Source organism: Tachypleus tridentatus, chromosome 11 (genome assembly GCF_004210375.1).
Source record: "Tachypleus tridentatus isolate NWPU-2018 chromosome 11, ASM421037v1, whole genome shotgun sequence".
In the NCBI taxonomy this organism is placed as follows: domain Eukaryota; kingdom Metazoa; phylum Arthropoda; class Merostomata; order Xiphosura; family Limulidae; genus Tachypleus; species Tachypleus tridentatus.
The window spans coordinates 51184212-51209904 of record NC_134835.1 but is presented as its reverse complement, the minus strand read 5'-3'; the positions used below and the strand labels follow the sequence as shown (position 1 = coordinate 51209904).

The 25693-nt window shown below is 32.1% G+C and overlaps 1 long non-coding RNA gene across 1 annotated transcript in view; it reads left to right on the top strand.

The window, feature by feature from the left end:
* Positions 1-14789, top strand: part of LOC143231488 (uncharacterized) — a 38006-nt gene extending 23217 nt beyond the window's left edge. The window contains exons 2-3 of the long non-coding RNA XR_013016942.1: positions 2910-2985; positions 14172-14789. This is a non-coding gene — a long non-coding RNA (uncharacterized LOC143231488). The remainder of the gene's footprint in view (positions 1-2909; positions 2986-14171) is intronic.
* Positions 14790-25693: the final 10904 nt, after the last annotated feature.

Here is a 25693-nt window from a genome sequence, read left to right as displayed (position 1 = left end):
AATTTATTGTTGTTGAATGTACTTATTATATATTTTATTTTCCTAATACGAAAAATAAATTATTGGACAGCAATAAATTAATGATTGGTATTTGTATAAAATGGGCTGTCTGTGATACCTACGACATGTATCAAAACCAGGTTTTTAGCTTATGAACCAAACACAATTACAAAATGTTTCTTTGAGTATGAGCCAGTATCATCACTAGGCACTAACACACGAGGTCCGTGCCCCGATTCCAGTTGACAGTGCCTCAAAACCCAGTTGATGTCTTGAAAAATCAGAATAGAAAGCAATGAAAATTCCCATGCTTTTAGACTCATAGCTACGCTTCTTGACGAATTAAGGACGGCTTGGACCTGGTCGGCAGAAGAAATAAAGCCTCATTCCCATAAAAGACGTATTGACTTCCAGTGAAGTGAGTCAACTTTGCTGTTGAAATCATAACGTTAAGCAATATACATGTGAGAACCTTTTAATTACATACATCATACTATAGCACTGGAAACAATATAGACAAAACCTAAACGTTTGGAAACGCATTTAATTCACTTACGAAAACAACTTCATTAGAACGTGCATGTACCTGTATAAAGCCAGAAAAAGACAATAATGAACTTAAGAATGTGACATACTTAGAAAGACAGACTGTTTAGTCAGCTTTGTCCTGTTTTGTTCCTGAGTTCACTTTTTATTTGTTTCAAATTTCGAAAACAATCGCTGCAGTTTGATACTATCATGGATAATTATATTCTCAACACCAGGAAATATTTAGATAAGGGCGTGTCTTTAGAGAAAGAGGGACATTCTTAGCTCCACTGGTACAGATTGTGTGAATGAACGTCGAATCTCTGGAATTGCCAGTGTGGGAAACTAGTTCAGTTCGTTTTCTGTCTCGGTTACAACATCGTCTAGAAAAAAAAGGACAAGACAATTTACTGACTTGACTGATTTCTTGACATGAAATGTATGATAATTTGGAGAGGAATCCAAATTTGGTGACATCATCTTTATATGCGTCAAGACGGTATTTTCTATGCAGTAGTAAGTTGGTTGACCACAACGAAAAATACTTTGGTTATGAATTTATCCTTGGATGATAGCAGGGTGTCTACTTAATCACTATTATCACGGCGACTGCTGCGTACCCGGACACGCTTCTACACTGAACTATACTCACTATAACTACATAGTTAAGTACAATGGTCGTCGAATTCGTTAAACCTTATCTTCTGATCTTCAACTTTTTAAGTTATTTTGGATTAGATTATGTAAAATAAATGATAATAATAGTATAATGGAAAGTTTGCATCAGGCACACTCACAAATAGTTCGTGTATGTGCGTGTAATTCGAGAGCATAACATGAACAGCACATTCGCCAACGATTTATGATTTATATAACAGCTCCAATAATCGTTTGAAACGTTTCAAAGGGAAGTAAAGCAATAATATTTAAGTGTAAACAGATGTATAATGTTACGAGTTTATAACTATTTAGGATAAAAAATGTAGTTTCTTATACAGTTTGAAGTCATTCGAGAAACAAAAAAGGAGTAATTTAGATTTATCTCAATTATTTTTAGTGGTCACGAGGTCGTTCAAATTGACCAGCCCTGTCTGTATAGAGTTAGGGTAGCAGAAATAACAAATAAAATATGAAGTTTTATTACTTTTAAACAGTATTTAAAATTTATTGAGGAGGTTTTAAAGATTATACAACTGAAATTTGAGGCAAATGAAAGTTTATTTACTTGTAATAATGCACAAAGCTACATCTGGGCTCTGCCCACCACAAGTGTAGAAACAAGGCTGCTATCGAAATATATATGTAAAAAGGACTGGTTTTGGTTGAAAAAAAAATTTTAGAGGAGCGAACAACGTTTCGACCTTCTTCGGTCATTGTCAAGTTCACGATGATCGAAGAAGGTCGAAACGTTGTTCGCTCCTCTACATAAAAATTTTCTCAACCCAAACCAGCCGTTTTCATATATATATTTTTCTACAAGTGGGTTTTTTCGTCATCACTGATAGGTTTCTAGCAGTATAAGTCTGGAAACATATCACTGTGTCACTAGAGGAAACGAAGATAAAGTAATTTTAATCTTAACATAATCCGATATTTATAAATTTCATCTGATATTTTGTACATTTGTGCATAGCCTTTTTTAGACCATGAGCTCCCAGCGGTCACCCAAACCGCCCAAGCCTTAATGTGTGTGTTTTCTAATACCAAAGCCACATCAGGCTATCTGCTGAGTCCACCGAGGGGAATCGAACCCCTGATTTTAGCTTTGTAAATCCGGAGACATACCGCTGTACTAGCGGGGGGGCCAAGCCGTAATCCCTCATTGTTTGTGAGTATAAAATTCATGTTTCCATATATGAAATATGTATACCTATATTAGTGTATATATTTACAAATGATTAGTATTTCTCTAATAGCTAAAACATCACTCAATACATTAATTAAGTTCCATAAAAACAAGTTAAAAATAATATCTATTCATGGTGCTCAGGAACCCTTGTAACCTCAGAAAGTGATGAAACTTAATACAACGGCAATATTTATTAAAGATGCTTCGTGTTATAAATGTTTTAGATGAGAATGCAAGTTGCTGGAAGATTTCGATTCAGTTCTTGTGGTTCATTTCATTATTATAATTGTTGTCATTTTACTTTTCCATACAATACACTTTCTAAAGACATTTATAACGTAATTATTTTTTCTTTACTAAATATTTTTAAAATTCAGTGTTAGCTATGGAAGAAAAATCCAAAAATAAGAGTGATATTATTGATTTTATTATTTAACAATAATAATAATTCATTTTGTCAGAAGCCATGTAAATGTTTTACAGAATAGACAGTAAATGATTTTAAAATTTAAAACCGAAAATTTTGTTTCAGTTGAAAGATTTTCAAGAAAACACTATGCTGCAGAAGTCAAGTTATCTGTAGAAACACTGGAATGAGAAATAATCAGGTACGAACAATAGTTAAAAAGATGTTAGATAAACATATATTTCATGAAAGTCGAGTGGTCATGGATCTTTATCATTAACAACCTTTACGGGACTATTTATTTAACAGTTAAATTTGAAAGTATACAGAAAACTGTCATCAATAGCATTTGTCATCTAAAATTGGTTACTGTAGATTAAGAGTAAATTGGTTAATTACCTGTCGTCCTCCTCCAGTAAAAAATCGTTGAAACGAACTTCGACTTTTTTTTCTTGTGGTGCAGTAATATTGAAATAACAAGTTTGGATTGTAGAATATGAATTTGGGTAGCCTGGGCTTTCAATGAAGTCTTGTGGATGTTCAGACCAAAGAAAAATATATCTGTTGCAGTCAGGAGGGGTGAAGTTCTTGAAGGCAGCTGTTAACAGATGAGACATTTTTCAGTTATTAGTGCTTATTCAATTGAAGTTTTTGTTACTTCTAGAGTGAAATGAAGTGAACTACTTGTTTATGATATGTGTGATTCATGAAACAGCAAATCATGAAATGTGGACTAAATAGCTCTTAAAATCACTATGGTCCATTAACTCGGTAAGTACACATCAATCACTTTCATATATGTATTCCATAATTTCGTTTGATATGTTAAAGAAATGTCAACAGTAACCACCTCCATCTCTTTGGCCACTCTTGTCTCACCAATACATGATCCGAAACTAGAAAATTTTATTTTTTTGGTAGTGGGACACGAAACACTAATATTAATATATTTTAATAAGCCATTTCAAATTTGAATTTGTAAATGTAAGGTTAAAACCCTTTAGCAGTTTAAGAAAATGACAAATAAAAAGGTTTAAACTGGATAATTTTCTTGAGAACACTTGTCACAAACTTAATTTCAGGGTAGCCTAGTTAGCATTGTACTAGAGAGAACAAAATCTTTAAAGCTCTGTTTGAACAACTTGCATAATAGTACTAGACACTATAATGATTCGCTGGCCTCTTCTTTTCCAGCTCAGGAACAAACTGGGCAAAGCTTCAAACAGATCCTTAGACAAAATTTTAGATACCAAAATATCATGTGCGTTTAAATGCAGATATATTTCGAAAGTTTGAAACATTACTATTGTACTGACATTGTTCTAAAAATACTATATAGCAACATTTTATAGTAATATATGCTCATATTGGATGAAAAACGTTAGCTTAAGTACATCATGGAAGAACATGCCCTGACCTTCTACTACAGATCGTTGACATATAAAGGGACTGAGTGCTTCACAGTTTCTATCATTCCAGTAATACATTTCTGTTTGACCCTTCCCTTTACTCGGGAACCGATAGATGTCGCGCAGTTCAATGCAGTCTTGATCTTCCAGCCCGTCATCACTAGGTTGAGCACTATAGTGATTGTATTTAGGCCACCCAGGAAACCAATCTGAAACACAGATCACATCATTGAGCTGCGCAACTAATGAAATTATCATCAAATAAATGTATAGACTTTTATTACATTAGTTCCAATAAAACAATTTGATTGTAATCGAAGAAAGCTTATGAATTCGTAGACTTGAACTGTTGCATGCCAAATGGGAGCATGTAAGTTAACTCTACTAATCGTTTTCACTAACTCATTCTGTCATTGGAAACTAGGTAGAAAACTTAGTAAAGCATGCATTACAGGTTAAAGTTCGAAATGTTAGCAACAACTTTTAAGAAAGATGCTTTGGTTTGAAATGTTATATCAGAGCATATACCACGGATCTTTCACGCATTAAAAAAGGTTCAGAAAACACCTTAAACGTGGAATACAATACATGCACGCGTTACACTAGCTGCGCCTTTGTTTTAAGCAAATACGTTCTTTACCCTTAGAAGCAATGCTTTATGAAGCAAAAATGCTAGTTAGACCAAAATATTACATTGAAGCTGAGTGGAACATTATGTAAAATTAATGTCGCATATAGTTTTAGAGGTGATACTCTGAAGAAACATTCGTTTTATCTAAAGAGAAAACAAAGAAATTACATAAACACATCATAAAATATAGCCACTAAGTTAACTCCTGCGGGTTATTTCAATCACACTAAGTGATCTTTTAAGTAAAAACATGGTCTTTAGTATACATGCACTTGATTTAACGTATTATTTGAACTTTTATAGACTTAAACAATACCAGCTTATAATTAGCAGTATTTCAAAAATAGCATTCCGAATGAGTTACTTGTACATACAGTACATGTAAATTACGTATTATAATTTATATCTGACGAGTCTCCGATTTATTATGTTATATACATTATATATTTAAAATAACTTTAAATTTGAATTTGGTAGCTAATTAAATGTTAATATGTATCAAATTTATATTTGCCGACAAGATTTATACACACGGTTTTCTTTTTTAATACAAATATATTTTAATATACAAATAATAATACAATTGATAATAACAGGTATTACAAATATTGGTTTATACATAAGGATATTACAAACTTACAAACTATTCTGAGTCGTCTTCGTGGTCTAGAACTGAATATTTTATTAACGATCGAGGTCCATGAGGAACAAATTAATTATGAGTTGATATTGTTACACCTCGCTTAAGCTTGCTGACTTGGCTATTTTCACTGCTTATAATCTACTTTTTTCTGACGAAGATGTTTAATGTCCTCAGATAAGTACTGACGTCCGAAGTTAATTCGATGAAGTTGTACGGTTTGTAATGTTCGAAATCTGTGAACGTTCCTGGTCAAATTCTATAATTCTCCGATTAATAAGCGTTGATCACAATTATAGCTTCTGAGACTTATAGTTTACTAGCTGTAGCTGGCCAATAATAATAACTGTCTCTCAGCGCGCCAGTTTTATATACCAATCACACGAGATTCTCGAACTTTCAACAAAGTTCGAAAACGCTAACGTTTTCGTAAAACAAATATTGTTGATTTTTACTCTCAAGACTATTCTACAAATTTATAGAACAGGTGGGACTTGCGCAATATACATCCAACAATATATGTCATAGCATCAAATAAAACACGCATAGATATTAAAATAAACGTATAACGGTAAATCCGTTACAACTGGAAAACTAAAAAATGTGGACTTCAAAAGATGCATTACCGTCTTAATATGTGGAGATGGGCAAGAAAGAAATAGCTGTCGCATATTATTAACTGCTCATTGTACTCACAAATCTCTCTTATAACAATGTAAGAGACTTTTATAAACACCTAACGTAGATTTCCGCGGTTTTCAAAAGTTGTTAATACCTTCAGTCTAGCTTAAAACATTGCTAAAATAGAGAGGCGGTAAGTAGCATAACAACCAAAATTTCTGCTGGTTATTATTATTCTGACGTCATAAGGACTAACCCACCAATACATTGAAATTGTTACAATAATTTATACATCAAACTGTTGATATTAACGTGATTAGTGCATAATTAGCATAGCATTTTACTAACTTTAATACATGATGTCAATCAAGACAACTCATCACAACTCAGCTAAAACTGCTATCTTCATACAGATTACTATTCTTCATTATTCATTGTTTGAAAAAAGAGGGCAAACAAGTAATAAAAATGTTTAAAAATAAAGATGATGTAGGGATGTCAATTCCGAGAATTACATAAACAAGGTAGGAATGAACTTACATAAACCATTATATATCAATCATATAGGAATTATCTATTGTAATACTTTATAGAATTATTCAGTTTCAGTATATTTACTCCAAGCTGAATTCGTGCATCTGGAATTAATTCAGCATTTAGGTCAGAGATAAAAGTTCTTGGAAATATTTGACTATTTATATAGTGATTTTTGTATGGTTCTGTGTATTCATTCCTACCATGTTTCTGTACTTTTTGTATGGTTCTGTGTATTCATTCCTACCATGTTTCTGTATATTTTGTATGGTTCTGTGTATTCATTCCTACCATGTTTTTGTACTTTTTGTATGGCTTTGTTTATTCATCCCTACCATGTTTCTGTACTTTTTGTATGGCTTTGTTTATTCATCCCTACCATGTTTCCGTACATTTTGTATGGTTCTGTGTATTCATTCCTACCATGTTTCTGTACTTTTTGTATGGTTCTGTGTATTCATTCCTACCATGTTTCTGTACTTTTTGTATGGTTCTGTGTATTCATTCCTACCATGTTTCTGTACTTTTTGTATGGTTCTGTGTATTCATTCCTACCATGTTTCTGTAATCTTTGTCATTGGCATCACCACATACTTCTTAATATTTCATTTTACTTGTACAGTTTAACATACTCCATATTTCACTCAGTTATAACAGATTAGACAAAAGAAAAATAAATAATGTTTCCTACATATTATTGAATTGATTTTTTTTCATTTTAAAGAAACGTTTTCGACTGACTTACACATTAAAATAACCCGACATTGCGAACCTAAACAGAAAATTTTAAAGGTTATCCTTTGAGTTTTTGTTTCATTTCTAAGCACAAACCTACAGAAAGGGCTATTTGTGCTCTGCCCACCAGTATCAAAAGCCGGCGTGCAGCAGTATAAGTCCGCAAACATACTACTACGCCTATGTTGGTCTGCATAGGTTGCGAAGTAGTATGAAAAACAAAAACATTCAAAGATTTAAAATATATTTTGTACTTTCAATCTTGACAATAAATCGTTTTCTCTTTCTGATTCCTACACCCTTGTGCAAATTAATTGAAACAAATTCTCATTTTACAATATTTTCAGCATGGCGGCCGGTGTAGGCTCGCTGGACCCGCTGATTTCCTTTATTAGTCATTTTTTTCACACAAACGGCGTCATTAGCTGTGTTTTGCAGTACGGTCGATCTATTTTTGGGATATATGACGAAATTTTGAGAAATATCACGTCATTCGAAATTGCGTTACGAAGGGCAAGGAGATCAGTCACAAAACAACTTCTTACCAACTCAATGAAGAAACTCTCTGGACTTAAATCCTATTGAAAATCTTTGGGCGATTTGTAAAAAAAGACATCGGGAAAAAGACTGTACTACGAAAGATAAGCTAATTGAGGCCATAATTGAGGTGTGGTACCGCGATCCAAAAATTAGTAAAGATTGCAGTCAACTTGTGGACTCGATTCCAAAGCGGATTAATGATCTTCTGAAAAATAAAGGCAATCATATCATGTATTACTTTGTGAGTAATTTTTGGATTCTCAGAAATAAAACCCAAAAAATTCAAAAGATCGTAATTTTCCGTGTTTTTTCAAATAATTTGCAAAAGGGTTTAGATGGTGTGATCGGAAACTCGAAGTTTGAATTATGTTGGACTTGATGGTTCAGAGGTGTCTAAGTTAATTTACTACTTGAATTTAATACAAACGTAAGGAGAGAGTCGTTCTCAACAATATTTTTGTTGTTTAAAAATGGCTTTAAGAAAGTCAGTGACAAGATTTATTAAACTTCTAGCTGTAAAAACGGAAAGGCAGATTGATTTTGCTGTCTCTGGATAAGTCAGTCAGACCTATCCACCAGCTGAATCTAACCATTAAAGTATAGGGCATCCTTGTTGCACCTCTATATGTCTCTTTCTTTATAAATATTAGTTATTGTAAGAATGTAACAATGTAAGAAGATTTCAGTTTTTAATAACAGTGAGTTATCAAAATTTTTGTCATTTAGATATTATTAGTTGAAACGTTTTGTTCCGCAATTTAAGAAAACCTTTTGAAACATGTAATTTGCTTATCTGTTTTAAAGTCTTAAAATCGGCAGTGGTAAGATGGTATAAAACGATAGTAAGATATGCAGTTGGCAAGGGTTAAAAATGTATTTATCTAATTTTGTTGTGTTCTGGACAATCTACAAAGCTGTAATGATTATGTTTCTTACTTTTTATAATTACTTAATCTTTAACATTTTACTTTCAGTTTTCTTTACATGACATATAAATTTATTTATTTATTAGTTTTCTATCTGTAAAATTAACCAACTATGAACAAATTCATTTTTCATTAAGTCGCACTTACATTATTGTAGACATCTTTTTTCATTACGGTCGGTGATTTAATTTCAAATTTATTTTGTGAAAATAGTATTTATGTTTATAATGTTTGGACATGATCTGATTTATTTTTTGCTATATTATATATGCAGCTTCATATGTCAAAATTATAACTGAGTTACATGTTGTTTGTGGAGATTTAATAAACAAATATGAATAAGAAAGAATAATAAAATGCACTTGTTTATTAATATTACAATTTAAAAAATAACAACAACATGAAATGCTGTTGTTTTGTAACAGAAAACTATTTATAAAAGATAATTGTTACTTACTAGTGTATTCGAAAGGTTGTCCATCAGTCCACACATAGTAATTTTCGTACTCAATGTCACTGGCACCAATCCACAAAGCATGAATAGTAGTAGACGAACTGAAACGTTTAGAATTCAACATTTATATATGATCTTTTATCAATTAAACGCTTTAGCAAAAACTAAGCATTCCTGGAAAAAAGTTATTCTTTGTTAAATATATTTCAATTAATTGCATATATACTGACAGTTTTGTAAGTTTTTATACATTTTTCATTCACATGTAGACTATATTTACTTTTAGTCTACTTTCAAATAAACAATGAACTGATAATCTGAAACACTAAGAATTATTTTACTATAATTTTCAAGGAAATTTGAGTAAGACTAAAATATTATGGTTAATAAAAAAGGAATATGGCAGAAAATATGAAGTCGATAATAGTTTGTAATCACTAACGTTAAAACGGAACGAATAAGTTATTTTCTCCTTTAATATCACCTGAAGGATCGGAATCATAATTTAATAGTTACTTTTCAATTTATTTTGACTAATATTAATTCGTTGAATTATTAATATGATAATATCTATTTCTATATAATAAAATACAAAATGTGTGTTGTCTTTCACAATTTTTATTCTAAATTTTTAATTTCCCCGTGATGTTTTGAGCTTTTGTGTTTATTATTTAACGACCATCATAGTTGTTAGGTTTCGCACAAAGCTGCTAGAGGTCCATCTAAACAAATTTTAAAATAAAACACAATTAGTCCTACCACTTCAGCTTTTCTTTGCTTAATTAATGGTTTTCTTATTGAACCTAATAAACTTTGTTTCTCCACAAGAGGTATGTTTACATTGTTTTACACGCCTTTTTAGTAATTATTCCCATAGCCAAAGAACATTTCCACATTTCATAATTGTTTAAGGATATAGTTTTTGTCTATTTTCAAATCTAAACATTACATTTATTTTACTACTGTTTTATTCTCATGTTATCTTGCAGCTCCTTCCATTTTTAAAAGCTACCGTGTTTCTCCGAAAATAAGACAGGGCTTATATTAATTTTCACTCCAAAATATGACACTAGGGCTTATTTTCGGGGGATGTCTTATTTTGATATATTAAAAAAATGAAGTTATAAAGTAAAACTATTAAACTAACCATTTAAAATAAACTATTATTAAACTATTAAACTAACTGATTAATACTTAAACAAACTAATTAACTAACTATTAAACTAATTAATAAATTAATTTTTTTTATTTCTTTACTTTTCCTGCCACTCTTAACTAGGGCTTATTTTAAGGGTAGGGCTTATATTAAAACTATCCCCAAAAATCACACTAGGTCTTATTTTATGGGTAGGTCTTATTATCGGAGAAACACGGTAGATTTCACTCATTTCATTTTAACTTTAGCTCTCACGAGTTGAATTAAAATAGATAAACTCCTACTTTCCTCTGAGTTTCATATTTAAACTTCATATAATAAATTCCAATTTTTCTGTTGGTTTTTTCTGATTTCATAGTCTCAGCCACAAACTTTTTAAAATCTATTTTCATCATAATAAATTTTGGTCTTGCTGTTTTGCATTACTGATAACTAGATCATTTCCTTCATATTTATTTTCCTTTTCTAAATTACAGCATAAATTGGTATTTTCTCGATTTATTTTCTGTCTTCACAACACCATTTGGTGTACTCTAATAATCTGGTTTCATCAACATATATTTTAATCACTTCGTCTCTTATTTATGAACACATCGGGTTCTCAATATCTTAACTTATTTAAGCCCTTAGTAAACTGATCATATAAAGAAACTGCATATTATAATATATCTATTGCTAATTCATCTGTCTTTGCAAATTAATCTTTAAACTTTGAAATATATACCAATAATTACAAAAAATGCTTCCCTTCCAGTTTTATGTCTCAATTTTCTTGTTATATCTGAAAACGTTAATAGGAAGAGTACTCAAGTGAAGTTTCAGTGTAAATTGATGTACCGATGTATTTATTAATATTTTCTTCAAAATTATTTCCTTCATACATATGTATGTTGCTTTCAAATTATTTTAGTTCTATTTTATTGTATTAGTTTACATTTTATCAGACGTCTTAACCGAAGGTATTTTTTTGAGTGAACAACACTCGATTTGAATTCACTTATGTCTTATCAATGTAACTATATTTCCAAAGATAACTGGATTGCTGAAACACATGGACGAAAAAGTAACACATGATTAAGTAACTCTTTTAGTGTTATTTCAGGACGAGACAAAAGTAGTAGCCAATAATTTTTATTTCTATAGATAATTGGATTGCTGAAATACATTAATGGAGAAATGACATAAGAGTAAATAGTGTTTTTAGTATTATTTCAGGACGCGTAGAATAAATCATATTGCTTTTCCAGATTCCTTTACTTATTAGGTAGAATTTATTTTTTTAATGGATTTAACATTCTACCGTTGTTTAAGATACGGCAGTTATCCCGTACTTGAGTTTCTATGTGAATACACTTTTGTAATCCGCAAAAATAGTTTACCATTAATCTTACAAACCTAACGGTTTCCTCTTGTGAGGACAAATATTTTTGAAAGTTCAAAATGCAAATAAATTTATCAATTTTTCAGTTTTAGTGAACAGACGTTTACCAACAGATCGTCCCTCATTTTTAAAGCAAATAAAAAATATCTTTTTAAGATTGATGTTGACGTCAGCTAGATAAACAATGTATTTTGTAAACAGAGTTAAACTCATTAATGAATACATTATATCTTAATATAGATATAACTCGTCACTAATATCAATGTTGCCTCTCTTCTTAATGGAGAAGGCCCGGCATGGCCAAGTGGTTAAGGCACTCGACTCGTAATCCTAGGGTCGCGGGTTGGAATCCCCATTACACCTAACATGCTCGCCTTTTCAGCCGTGGGGACGTTATAACGTGACGGTCAATCCCACTATTCGTTGGTAAAAGAGTAGCTCAAGAGTTGGCGGTGGGTGGTGATGACTAGTTGCTTCCCCTCTTGTCTTACACTGCTAAATTAGGGACGAATAGCGCAGATAGCCCTCGAGTAGCTTTGCGCGAAATTCAAAACAAACTTTAATAGATAAAACTTCATAATCTTGTCATTTAAATTATTAAACGTAAGAATTGTTTCCAAAGTAGTTCCAACGAAAATACTGTTCTTGTTAATAATAAAATATATGATTTCAGTCACAAGCATCAAAATTAGAATATAGGTTGCCCGTATTTAATGGTAGGTTTTACAAGAGGTAATAGAATAAGTTGAGTGAAAGACATACATAAATTTTTACTTCCAGAGAAATACTTTACTATCAAAAAGTACTGTAGCATTAAACTTGACGTATATCCATGAGAATCCATAGAGTAGCATATGTATATTATTTTATGTTCTAAGTCATTTATAATGTATATAACAATCGCGAATTAAAATTCCAGCAGAATAAGAACAACATTTTTCTATATCTAAATGGCAAACAGTCGACACTTTTAATGATAAAGTGTAAAAAATATAGTATAGTAAACTGTACACAATTTAGCAATCTGCAATATAATCTATACGAATATATATTGAGCATAAGGATTGTAAAATAAACACACAAAGACATATCAAAAGTTTTTGTTTTTAATTAAATGAAATACATAAAAGCTTCATCGTATAACAAGTTGTTATCGTTGAGAAGTTAATGAAGCGGGACTTACGAAGTATGGAAAGATCCTAAAGAAAATTTGTAGTAAGATTTTACTTATAAGTTAAAAGTTGGGCTCAGGTAATGTATGAGTTGATATTGAACAACACCCGCCGCCATAAAAGTTTTGTCCTACTTTCTACCTTGTAATAGGACTGACTGTTACTCATATAATGCATCTACAGCTGAAAGTGCCAAGCATCAACAGGAAAGTTCCTGTGCGGCCTTTGGACCTTCTTATCCACACCTCTAAACTATAATTACGATGCCGTTCCGGTCCAAGTTCGTTTTTATATATTTATTTATTTGTATGAATAAGGTACATTTTGATATATGGATGAAAACAAAGAAAATTGAAAAAAATCAGATTCAATCTTAATTTGACAGGTCAAAAGACAAATGATGACTAGTAATTACTTGAGCTGCCACATGGATTGACGAAGAAATGAAAAGTCAGTTGTAAAAGTGAAGATACGTGTCTCTATGAAAATGGCTGAAAGAGCAGAAAGTAGACCAACAACTAGAATAGTTATTGGGCATATGGACAATGTGACCATTAGAAAAAAATTAATAAGGTGTAGGGTATTTTTCTGACAAGGAGATACATTTAAAATATCATTTAACAGAATGTGTATTACACTATGTAACTAGTACTTAAAGCTCTTTTACACGCTTATAACGACGTTTCCTCATGCAAGTTGGAAGTAGCAGATACATCCTTATTCATTACCTTGCAGGATATGCCAGGTTCAAATAGCATAAAGTATTTTTTTTATGTTTCACATTTAATAACAAATCAAAGTGTTTGAACCCACTTTGAATACTGTTATACTTAACAACTTAAGATATTACTTCGTCTGAGAAAACCATATTTAATAATATACGAGAATGAATGAATAACTGACACCGTTTATTATATCGATATATTTATTCTAGAGCTAAGCTGTAAAGACAAATTGTATAACTGATGGAATATTACAGAAAATGACCATTAATTAACTACAAAGGATCTATAATCATCATTCATCTGATACCTTATGAGATGATAGTACAATTTTATACAGTAAATTAAGTGAAAAAATGTTTTGAACAAATAGCAAAAAAATGCGGAATTGTCATTGATATCTATATTATATGTTATGCGGCTTATGATTATCCGTGATAAAAGTTTTTCAACTTTTTTACTTTCAGATCTGTCCCAGATCCTTTCTAGAGCCATCTTATTTATTCTCCCATTTTTGCGAGTGTGACAGCCATTTCAAATTTCCTCCTGTTACTGTTTTAGTACGTACTTTTCAAAACTGATTGGCATGATCTGGTGGCTAGGGCGATCGCCTGGAAATCTGCGAGTCGTGTGTTCGAATCCTGTCATCGAATATGATCACTCTGTTAGCCCTGGAAGCGTTATAATGGAATGGTAAATCTCATTACTTAATTAGAGTAGCTTGAAAGTTGACGGTGGGTGGTGATGACTAGCTTTCTTCTCTTGATTCTATCACTTCTAAATTAGGGGTAGCTAAGGCAGATAGCCCTCTAGTAACTTCCCAGGAAATTCAACAAATAAAAAAAATCAAAATCCACAGTCTGTGAAACTTTTAAGGATCCTTGGAATCTTGTGAACACCTCGAGAAACAGGTTAGATATGTTCATAGTTACATTAATAAGAAGCTGGAGAGAAGGGACGAACCTTTAGGAACCTTTTGTCACTATTCATGGTTAAAGACGTGACGGAAAGACCTTTGTTAGTATCCATATTACTGTAAACTTTATATACAGTTAATTGTTTGTAATGTATCGATCTCAGCTTAAAATTTGTACAATAAAAGGAACCGCAATAAACTCTCTAATTTATTATAACATTAGCAAAAAGCCTTTAGATGGAGGACAAGTTTCGATGAATAGAGATTTTGAGAACTAAAAAAAACGTATCTGAATATTCATTCGGAGCAATAAGAGAAAGTAATAAAATACTGTATTTTATAATGTTCTACTGCAATACCGGGATTCTATTTCATTGTTTTGGGCAAAGCTACACAGAACTAAAGACCGAAACAAAATAGACTAAAGTCATTATAGTTGTTTGTATTACTAAATCTTACAGCTATATTAACTTCTAAACAGGTGAAAATAATTATTTCCTGTCGGTAGGATATAACAGTACATAAGAAGTAAATTTTTGGATTTGTAATGTTAAAATCCGGAGTTCGAAAGCATGTGGTAGAAAGAACAAAGACTGCGTTTAGCGTAGCTTTACTTTAAGAAAAACAACAGCAACAACGCACCGGCAGGATGTAATAAGTGGATTTTTCGTAATTGATATTTCTTGCAATATATCAGAAATCTAATTGTATTTTATGTTTTAAAGATATTCATACATTATTTTACCTTTATTGTTCTATGTTTATTAAGATTCTTTGTTTTTGATTTGCAAAAAAAAATTAGCTTGTTTCTAAGCACCAATCTAGACAATGGGATTTCTACGCTGTGCGCAACACAAGCATCACAGCTTAATTTTTTAACCTTATAAGCTCTTAAATAGGAAAATAAATAGATTGTAGTCAAACTTCATAAAATTAAAATGTAAAACTCACAGTGAAATTATCATCTAAGCTAACATTAGATTTGTAATATAAATAAAAACAACAACAGATAAAATAGCAAAACAACATCTTCAGAAAGGTTATTCATTTGAAGCATAAGGATTTTAAATACTATAACACCAAATCTACTTACTTGAACTTTATAAGTTCTTCGATAATTATCTGAGTTTCGTAATCAGGTATGGTCACAAGATGTCCTCCTTTATCCAGACAGAATGACCTTGCATTTTCCCAAGTTTTAGGCTCTTCAAACAACTTGTAACAGTATTGTGCACGTGAAATCCACGGATACTGGCACATCTCTGAACTCTTGGGGATAGGTGTTGATTTATACTTAATGCAGAAGCCTTCAGCACGAGTTGCTAACAAAGAATACGTTCTGAAGTACACATTTAGTACTATCCAGTCATGAACAGAATGGAATATTAGAGAATCTGTTTCATTTGTGGTGTTTATGCAGATTCTCACAAGTGTCTTTTCAGTTAGAACTTCGATAAAGTTTTCAACACAACCAAAAGCAGTTCTGTCATCACGGAAAAGTTCAACTAGAGGAAAATTAATCTCTATTTGGTATCCCGGAAACATGTTAAAGATGAAGAGGCAATTATTCAGTTTGTGAAAAATAGGTAAGATGTTCTTGCCACACAAATATCCGTTTCTATCCAATATAGTAGAGTGAATACATACGGGAACCGTAGTATAGTTTATTAAAAATCCTGCATCGGTGAAGCTGTTGTAATTAAGATGTATTAATATTGAGTGATTTTTAGACATCAAAGTTTGATTTTTGTCACTTGAATTCAAGGTCTCACAAAACTGGAATATTCTGTTACCAGAAGTACCAAAAATCTTTAAAAACCCTTTCGTACAGTTTTCCGAAACGTCTTCGCTTATCTCACCATATTGCGCCAAAGTGAGGAGAACGCGGTAACCATATGGTGCTGTGATATAATAGAAACAATCTTTCGAAAAATTTGCAGTTTTAATTGTGCCCGATGGCTGGTTCCATGTTTCGTTGCATCCTACACACAAAATGGATAAAATCAAATCGTACATAACGCAGAAAAACCTATATGTTACAAAAATTAAAAATAAAGAAAAAATTATTTCGTATTAATGTTTTGTAATGGAATATATTCTTAATACAATAACACTGTAGAGCTCCCGTTGATATTCTGATATTGAATCATCATTTGAACACTAACTTATGTCCGAAGTCAAGGTAGTTTTCTTTCTAGAATATCAAATATTTTTTATATTTACAGATATTGAAATAAATAAAAGAGGGCGCTTTATTTTGTATTTATGGCAAAAAGTACTGATTTAATCAACTGTTGTTGCTGATTTTGAGCTACTGACCAAAGAAAGACAGCCTTTCAGTTAACTTACACGATAAGGGATTGTAAAGAAATCTAAAATCAATTATAAATGATAGCTCCAAATCTACAACGTGAAATGTTGTTAAAATGTTTTGAAAATCATCACTACATGCTCTTATAGTGTTTCAATTTACGTTTTGGTGTGAAAAAAAAACCACACGTTAAACTATTGAACCTCTGTAACGCTATAAGCTGCGTTGTTTGTAAACTGTTTTGAGATTGGCCAGTCTCTAAGAGTGTGTGTTCATAACATCAACATAACTTTTATGTAATGTAATGTCCATTCTTTACTAAAATTAGCTTGCCATATTGGACGCATATCTTTTCAACGAATTGTAAATCACAATAATGATAATGCTGAAGCTAGAAGCATTATTGTAGCAATAAATAGAACTCAATATTTTAAATTTTATTTTGTGTAATCTGTGAACACCCAACAAAAACATTAAACAACCACTTCTACTTGTCCGCTTATCCATATCCTGATTATACTAAAATATATAGTTTTTTTACTTTCTTGCAAAGCTACCTGCGCTAGCCGTCCTTAATTTAGGAGTGTAAAACTAGAGGGAAGGCAGCTAGTCATCACCACCCACCGCCAACTCTTGGGATACTCTTTTACCAACGAATAGTGGGATTTACCCTACAATTATAACACCCCCATGGCTGAAAGGGCGAGCGTGTTTGGCGTGACAGGGATTCGAACCCGCGACCCTCAAATTAGGAATCAAGTGCCATAACTACCCGGCCGATACTAAAATAAATCACATCACCTCGCTATATTAAGAGAAAATATGTTTAAATTGCTTATTTACACAATTTCATAAGCACAAGTTCAAATGAATAACATAACTAGTTAATAGTTTTTTTTTCAGATCTCTCTTTTTATTGGTTTTTTGTTTAGTGACTTACACTAAGAGTATTTATTAACCATGAAGCCACTTGGTGGTTTCATATATGTTTTTAAAAATAAGTAAACTTATCCTATAATTAGCTCTATAAAGTTATTAAATTATAACAAAATTTGAAGTTACTGTGTATTCAAACAATGTTCTAATTAAAACTTGCTCTATTCTTAAAATAAGTAATTTGAAGTAACAACAGAAAATATAATTACTAAACTTTAAAGGTTCATAATGAAATTATCTAACATGTGAATTAAAGTAGCCAAACTGAAAATATAATTCATTATTATAATATTTTACTAAATTAGTCTTAAATAATACGATTTTGTTTTCAATCGCAAAGCTGTTAGAGGTGTCATGTTTAAATAACAGATGATATATAATGGAAACTAAGTAACATATACCTTCAATCTTATCCAGAGAGTAAAAAGCCGCCGAAACGTTGCATTCCAAACAAGAATTAAACTCCAATAACAGGAAACGGCCTTGAGAAATGAAAACTGGCATTTCGTAACTTGTGGAGGAATTAAACGGAATATATCCTATTAACTGTCTGTGAGACCCCTCGTGGTCAGTTACTACTGCTACACTTCCTTCAGGTCCTGTAGACACTCCTAGAAACTTAAGTAAAAAAATTTAATGTCGCAAAATTATTTCAATTACGATTTATGGCAACGACTTACTTTGTCAACGTTTTACTATTATCGTGAAATTTTACGGCGCAATCAATGATTCTCGATAGAATAATTTTGTTGTAGAATTGCCCTTCATTCAGGTTTCAAAGGCAGATGATAATCAGTGATATAAAAAGACCAAGCTTTGTAATACTATTTTAAGACTTCCAAATAAAACAGAAACACACAATTTTCAAAGGAACATTTTTAAAACATTGAAAGCTCAAAAAAGTAATCTTGTGGCTATTTAATATACTTGTGTTTTATGCTTCTATAGCGCACAAAAGTCAAAGTCATATATCACTGGCTGCATTTTCTTTGGATATTTACTGTTTAGTTGATCTCCAATGTGACTTATATATTTGTTCGCTTTTCTTCTAGAATAGCTGTTCCTTAATCAATCTCAATAATGTTTGTCTGTTTTTAAAATTTCGCATAAGAGTGGTAGAGAGCTATCTGCTCTAGCCGTCCATAATTTGAAAATGATAATTTAGAGAGAAGCCAGCTAGTCAACATCACCTATCGCCAACTCTTGAGTAACTCTTGTACCAACAAAAAGTGGAATTGACAGTCACGTAATAATGCCCTCATAGTTGAAATAGCGAGCACGTTCGGTGATGGAAATCGCACACGCAGATTGCGACTGGATAACTTTGATCACCATGAAATGTTAGGCCTCTTAAGAATGACTAACCACCTTATCTCAGAACCAACAGTATTGATGAGACTTTTATTTTATTATTTATGTTAGAATGAATTGGATTGTGAATGAATGTATACCACGTTAAACTTAACAATTATGTAATATTTCTGTATAACTTGTTCTTGTTACAATTTTAAACACAATCATAAACATTTTGGAACACTGATGATTTTTTCTACACATATGTGGATTTTCATGAAATTCCCTGTCACATAAATATATAAATATGTAGAAGTCTTTTTATTATATCATGTACGTTAAATGGCACCGTAAAAACTGTCCTTTCAGGGCCAAAATATTACATTACTCATTTATTGGTGGCTGTCTGGATTCTTAGAATTTATACAATGACGTATTACTTGTGCCTTTTAGTCATCATAATTATAGTGTTTGGAACAGCCTTTCATCCATTTTAACCATCATTGTTGACAGCTGGAAACCTCTTTCATGAAGTATTTCTGTTCCTCCTATGTTCGTTCTTTTCTTAATGCGTATAGCATTCTCGAGAACAGCGGATTTTCTACCTTCACGTTTATCAGTAACATCCCAAAAGGACAACTGTACAATGAAAAGCTTTTACGTACATAAACTTGCTATTCTTTTGACAATGCAATTTAATGATTCATAATGGTATGTATTGTAACATATGTTTAAACTTAGCAGTAAAATTACTTTATCCCACAAAGTTATCCAATAATGGGAAAAATAACTTGCAATGTCGTCACCAATTATCATGGACAATATATAACTGTCACACAACATTTTATAAAATACTTCTTAATACACACAAATATCTCTACAGCAACAACTTCGCTACCATTGAATTACAGAGAGAAACTGGCATTTTATAGAGAATACAAAGTTTAAAAGTCTAATGGGTGTTTAAGATCTTATTAAGGTAATTTATAGCTAACTAGAGTAAGTGGGATACATTTTTAAACAACTCTTGGATCATTTCTTGCACTAGATAACATACTTCACACATTTTACTACAAAAATTCAATCCCGCCAGGAGATTTTTACAAAGACGTAAACATAACTCATTCAAATGTAAATCATTGTTTGTTTTCAAGAACCATCTCAACAGTTAATATTTATAGCTAACTCAGTTGTTTATGTACAAATTTAATTTTGTTAATGAAAATTTTGTGAACTATGAAACGTCAGATATAACAAGCTAGATTTTTTTCAATGTGTTTTTTTTATCTATTTTATTTATCTATATACATATCTAAATACTAGAATTTTTTCAGTGTGCTACTTTTTATTTATTACTAAACTAGTGTTGTGTTTAGTATGAATTCGAATAGTTGATCCCCAGAACAGCATGTTAACTGAGCATTAAGCATGTTATTATTATGTGTCTGTGCTGTGGAGAAACGGTATTATCAAAGAGTTATTGTAGTTTATAATATCATTCACCTGTAATTTGGTAGAGTGCTAAAAATTCCTGCTTGCAAATACGCATACTATATACATTTATATATGTATACAAAATTACTAAGATATAAATACATAACTACATTTTGATGACCCCGAGAATAGCCTGTGTGATATTAACGATGTTATCAAAGAATGCTAAAACGGAAGAAATATGAAGAATTGATGTTTATCTTCTTACCGAGTTTCTTACCTTAAGGTGTATATTCTGGTTTTCTGAAGCAAAAAGCAATATTTTTAGTTCAAAACAACGAAGTAGGTAAGACTTCAGTTGTTTCAAAGAAATTGTTCCAAACTGGGATGACAAGTGGATGAAACATTCTGGAAACGAAAACAAACACTCTCTGTCAAAACAAAATCATTACTAAAAAAACAACAACAAATATTTAACGAATAGCCAGTTTAATTATATAGGTTTTAAACATTTATAGTATCACGTCGTAATTATGCGATTTTTATAAAACAAAATATTTCCAATACACTGAGACTCTTTTGAGTTTTTTAGTCCTGTAAAATATACGCATTCTTCGTTTTCGAAAGCCGTGATTATTTCCTGTAAAAATTTGTATCTATGTATGTATATGTATGAATAGTATACATATACATATAACTATATATATACACATTATTTATGAAGTATTCTTCTCATTTTTTTTCTGAAGCTCATTTCGGGAATCCAGAAAGAAAACTATAAAGCTTCCATTATTCAAGCTTATGTTGAACTATTCACATTTCATAGAGAAGTCCTTTGGGTAATCAGCTGCTTAGAGTTTCAAAGTTCATGACAGTCTGTCTCGGTACAAAACTAGCGACAACAATACCTTTTCTGAACATAAAATCCCTATGTTGGCACATGTTAATTACAGAGGCTAGTGCCTATTTCTATCACTATGTTAGCACACATGACTTCTAAATACTAGTGCTTACTTCTGCTAAGATGGTATATTAAATTCTATTGTTGCTGGGTTATTTTTTTCAAGTTTCTCGTGGTAAGAAACAACCATTACAGTTTCACACAAAATATTTACTAAACTAACGAGAAAGACCATTACCAATAACTTGGAACAGCATATACAGGTTATTTACGCAATGAATGACTCTAGTAAACATTCAGTAACCTAAAATACAAAATAATAAATCTGTACCATTAAGAAACACAAAAGTGTATCCCTAGCTTCATTTGTATACATTCTATTTATAAAAGAGTAGTACAGTTTTCCATGATCATCAACTTATTATTTTTGATACATAATTATAAAGTACTATAAAAGTTCCCATTCACGAAGAAACGTGATATCCAAACAAAAGAAATGACTTTATACATTTGGAACCTTAGGAAATTACTGGATGGAATAATAATCGAAACTGAAGGGCAACTACGTACTAAAGTAGAGTAATAAGGTTATCCATCAGCAATCATTAACTTCAGGATAAATATATTCGGATCTCTATTTATCAATATGTAACGATTTGTTGTACCTCTTTTTTTTAACACTTGGATTGTGCAAGAATGAAATCCGGGTTTTAAGAGCAAATGTTCAATACATGTAAACTTTACAACTCTGTATAAAACGCACAAAAAGAAGTAGAATCTCATATAGTTGCTACAGAATGAAAAGGTATGGAATGCTGTTATCGTATATCACTCCAGAAAAAGTTGATATGATTAAGTTGATGAGAGCTTGGCGAGTTGGCAAGGCACTGTCTGGATGAAAGTGTTAGTGTTGTGTAACTTTCAAACTGAATCCAAAACTGACGTTTTTATTTATTCATTTATGGTAATGTTTGAGTAAAACAATAACAAAATTTCAACAAGTTTTGTTCAAGTTGATAAAAAGAGTATTATAAATATACTCTTCAAAAAAAAGAAACGCAAAAGGCAAAATATGAGACAAATTGTTAACAAGTTTATTCCGGGTAGTTCTGTATGACATGTGTGAAACTTTGCACATTCACTGCTGAACATCCAAAGTCTGCAAAGGTGAAGTCCACGCTTACTAGGTGAAGTTTAACGTCACTCAACGTCAATAACGAGTATGCCCCCTGTGAGCATCAATAACTGCTTGGCATCTCCTGCCCATGGAAGCGATGAGATGACGAATCACATCCTGTGGAATGACTGTCCACTCAGCCTGCAAGGTTGCTGCAAGCTGAGGTAGAGTCTGCGGTTGAGGTTGTCGCCGTCGCAGACGTCGGTCCAACTCGACCCAAAGATGTTCGATGGGGTTTAAATCTGGTGATCTGGAGGGCCAGGGAAGAACGTTGATGTTGTGGTGTTTCAAGTAGACAGTGCTGAGCCGGGCTGTGTGAGGACGGGCGTTGTCATGTTGAAAAACGTCGTTGACGTTCACCATGATGGGTTGCACATTGGGCCTAAGAATCTCGTCGACGTTTGCGTACGGTCTGATCGGAAATCCTACGCAGCCCTGGTATGGTTGAGGCAATAGACGTCGCAGTGGTGGTCCTATCCCGAAGGTGACGTAACCGGATGTTGCGATCTTGTGCGGGCGTGGTCACACGAGGTCTGCCAGATCGTGGACGGTCACGAGTTGATCCATGTTGTTTGTGACGATTCCATAGCCTTTTGATGGTGCTTGGGTGGACATTCACAGCTCTGGCAACATCTAATCGAGATTTGTTTGCTTTCAAGCGACCAATGGTGTTGTTGCGTTGTGCTTCAGTCAGTCTTGGCGTAACTGTATTGCGTGTTGGTGGCTTAACACTGAGCTATGGAAACCAAGAACCCGTCACTTTTATAGGAATTTTGCACATGTTGCACTTGCAGAACATGCAAATCTCTCAAATTTTTTGGCGTTTTGGCGAAAAATTCGATGTTTTCCTCCGTTTTCAAAGTGCACAACTTTTATTGTCATTTTGGTCTGACAATCAGTGCCTTAACACGTGTAACGTCACATATTCTGAGCTTGTAACGTTATTACATATATTTCTGTTTAAAATAACAAAAATATCCCTTTTGCGTTTCTTGTTTTGAAGAGTATATATCTAGATCTATTTAATTTTGTTTTCTCCACTGTGAATATTTATGTACACTATATAATATAAATATATATATATATATAAATGCATAGGTAAGCATACTTATATGAACAAATGTACTTTATTTAGTGTACACGCACGTTGTGTTTGACAATTAGTGAAGGCAATGGAAGAAGAAAACAAGTAGGCGATACTCTAAGGAGGAATACTGAACAACATCGTGTAAAACATCTAAAGATTGATAATATAAATATGTTTTTTTGGTTATTCACTCACGCAACCATTAAATACAAATAATAGATTAACACTTCAAGTTTCTAACCGAGTGATGTGTCAGATATCAACAAAAACAAAAGTAGAGCAGACAGTTGTGTGAATCTTGAAGTTACTTAATCTGGTCTGTAAAAGCTAGTGGTAAAAATACATAATCTGTTCTGTAAAAGTTAGTGGTAAAAATACATAATCTGTTCTGTAAAAGCTGATGAACAAGTTTAAAGTTATGAAAGTGTCATATTTTGAGTCGCAGTAAAATTTTAAAGTGGAACTGTTGTCTCTTTATAAAAATATATAGAAATGTGTAATTAACATTCAATCATACACTCATTAACACGCAGGGTAACTCTGGTTAGACTTCATTAAAGTCTGGTGTACAACAGATTCTTATAGCCGTATCATAACTAAAAAACAAACAACATGCAATTCATTCATCCATATAATAAAACCGTAAGCATAATTAAGTTGTCATGTCTCTTTTGTTTCTGGGTAAAGCTTGTGAAATGAGATCACAAACCCAAGGTTAAAACTCTTTCTAACATAGGTTAGGTTTAAGGACAAGTCTCACATTTTTATTATATTACTGCTTTCCAGGATATGGGTAACGTGCGTGCAACCTGTTTAGAAAAAATATTAATTCAATTATTTTTACCTTTCCGCTGGGACACAGACGTTAGTGACACTCTCCAACTACTATCCCTACCTTGGTATACGGCTCTGTAAAAAAATTAATTAATACAACTTTACCATATCCTACAAAACTCCATTGCTTTGTACATAGTCTAGAACTCTCTAGAACTAATAAAAAGAGACAAATTCTAAACTATAATAATAATATTATAAAACTCTCTGTGTCTAATTTACGTATACAGAATAGAAATTATATGTGAAATATGTTATACAAAATTAATGTCTTTTACGTATGTGTTGTAGTTATTTTCATAAACAAAACATGTTTGGGTAGTTCTGGGTTTCTATTTTGCACACGTTTGTGTTAATTACTTTTGACCTTCATTATTTTGCTACATATGCGTTGTAAAACTTCCGATTAAATTATGTGCTACTCATATAATTATATCTCCGCAGAAAGACATGTCTACCTATTGATTTGTGTATTAGCATTGCCTGTTATTTGTTGTATTTCCGTGTAACTACTTCGCAGAATATAGATGGCTCTTTGCTCAAATTAGTGTAGAGATTCATACGATCGACGCTAGAGTACATAAACATCTTTGCGGTTTGCAGTTTCATGGCGTTTTTTACCATTTCTTTGGATCTTCTCCAAATTTGGCGTGGAAGTTTGCTGTGATCACACAAAGATACTTGCAAAGTTGCGCTTTCACATGTTTTATTTTGTAGTTTTATAATTTTTTTAATTTTTTGTTTGAAATTAGGATTTTTTCTCCTTTGTACAATTTTTTATAGAGGAAAACGCAGTTTCGTTTTTTGTGAACTATTCATGTATATATTAACTAACTGTTTGTTTGTTTTGAATTTAGCGCAAAGTTACACAGATCTATCTGCGCTAGCCGTCCCTAATTTAGCAGTGTAAGACTAAAGGGAGGGCAGATAGTCATCACCTCCAGCTGTTGGGCTACTCTTTTACCAACGAATAGTGGGATTGACCGTCACATTATAACGCCTCCACGGTTGAAAGAGCGAGCATGTTTGACGCGACGAAGAATCAACCAACTTACACAAGATTTGGTACAAGGATATTATTATCCTTGTATTAACCGACA